Source organism: Eucalyptus grandis, chromosome 8 (assembly GCF_016545825.1).
Source record: "Eucalyptus grandis isolate ANBG69807.140 chromosome 8, ASM1654582v1, whole genome shotgun sequence".
Taxonomy (NCBI): Eukaryota; Viridiplantae; Streptophyta; class Magnoliopsida; order Myrtales; family Myrtaceae; genus Eucalyptus; species Eucalyptus grandis.
The window spans coordinates 18693900-18695843 of record NC_052619.1 but is presented as its reverse complement, the minus strand read 5'-3'; the positions used below and the strand labels follow the sequence as shown (position 1 = coordinate 18695843).

General features: G+C 36.2%; 1 non-coding gene across 1 annotated transcript; it reads left to right on the top strand.

Moving 5' to 3' along the window:
• The first annotated feature begins 1654 nt into the window (after window positions 1-1654).
• On the top strand, window positions 1655-1726 carry TRNAP-AGG. Its single transcript has one exon. It is a non-coding gene; the product is annotated as a tRNA-Pro (tRNA).
• Window positions 1727-1944: the final 218 nt, after the last annotated feature.

Below are 1944 nucleotides of genomic sequence, written 5' to 3'. Positions count from 1 at the left end.
AGTATATTTCAAACATGGAACTTATAATTCCCCATGATGTTTGAAGGAGACATTTCTGGAATTGAATGCTTGAAGTGATTTCATGAGAATATGCTTCTTTCCTTGCCTTCATGAACAATATCTGTCTAGTCCACAAAGAAATCGTAACAAGTTTGATATTGTCTTTCTATGCCCTAAGTCCATCTATTTCCATAATAAATTCGATGCTTGGATAGCATAAAATGAGTAAAGGGATGTATAAATTATTCTCGTCAACACCTAATGCTGTGAAATAATATGACTTCCCACTTATTTGCAAAACATAATGTCAAACACTAAATACCTCAAGTGACGAAATCTAAAGTTTCATAAACATATTCAATCGTTGGATTTCCAAATTCTCAAGTGGAAATGACAACGCACCAAAAATCTAAACATTATAGTCTTCCGATTCTCGATTGAATTGGGTATCCGAATATAACATTACTGTTAACGAGGGATATCTGAAAAATCGATGTCGGTGGTTGAAGGCCAATCACAAGAGCCTTCTTTTTATGTGACCTTGAATCAATCCCAGCTCTCTCTCCCGACGTGCAGTTCCGCCGAGCCATCTTTAGCCACCCGTTCTGCCACATGTCATCTCATCCTATCCCAACCAAAAGTCTCAAATTTAAAAAGCAACTCTTGAAAGAGCGTACCCAAGAAAAAGGGGAAAACTCCACATGGGCCGCGTAAATAATTCTGTCAACGATTCTAATTTACGATAACTAAAAAACACTCATAAAATCTCGATACTGAATGTTCCCTATACTCTAGTTAAAGTTGATTTCAGAAATATTTTACCGAGCCATTTTTACTCTTCTAAAATCGCTTAAGTGAAAGTTATGGCGTTTAACAAAAACATTTGGACCATAATAAGTTAAGAAAATTGATTTCCCTTGAATACTAAAAACTATTTTATTAGCATCATATTATGAAAAGATATTCATAATTCAAAATTCCATCGTCATCTCTTTTAATTTGGAGTTACTTGTTATAGAAAGAGACATGAATGTTTATTAACCCCTAAATTTTGACGAACTGATAATTCATCTATTGCATACAAAATTATGGATTAATTTTTAATCCCTTAACGAAAACATTGGAATTAAATTGTATAGCATGTAGTTGTAGAAGCATTAATCATTTAGTTTATATTTTCAATTGATTGCATTAGCATTTGATCGGCAGTAAATGGTTTTGAGCTTCAAATTTGATAAATTGAGCCCGCGAAAGGAGAGAAAATTCAGCTTAGCCTACGAGAGGTAGTGGCCAAAATTCATAGGCTTGGAGGGCTTTAATCGGCCTACTTTAAACTTAATTCAGCTCACTGAGCATTTAATTAGGGACAAGCTTTAGATTATTAGAGCCCATCACATTGAAAAGGCTAAAAGTTAAGCCCATGATATTAAAGTTAGTCTAAACTATTTGTGAGCCGAGCATATGTGGTCATGATCATCAACTCTATTTGTACTGATTTTCTTTTCCGTCACCTGCAAATGCACCCAATTTCAACAAACCATCAGAGTTTCCTCCTTCAATTTGCGTATCGAAGAAACAATCTGAGCTAATCTAGCCTATCCGACCTTAACTCTTGCTTGGGTAAATAATAAATCCAAATCCAATTGGACATCAAGGGCATTTGGTCTAGTGGTATGATTCTCGCTTAGGGTGCGAGAGGTCCCGAGTTCAATTCTCGGAATGCCCCCTATCCCAATTTGCTTTTTAGCGGTACCTTTGTTGTCGCGTTGTCGGACCGGACCAACCACGGGCTTTTTCATTTCCCTGATAGTTTCATTCAGCCCAACTTTCTAGTGGACCGAAGGGCTTTTCTTTCTTTCGAGGTCAATTTCCAAGAAATTAGGCTAGGGATTTGATTATTTAAACGCAAAATCATTACTTGGGTCACTTTGAACAATCGTAACC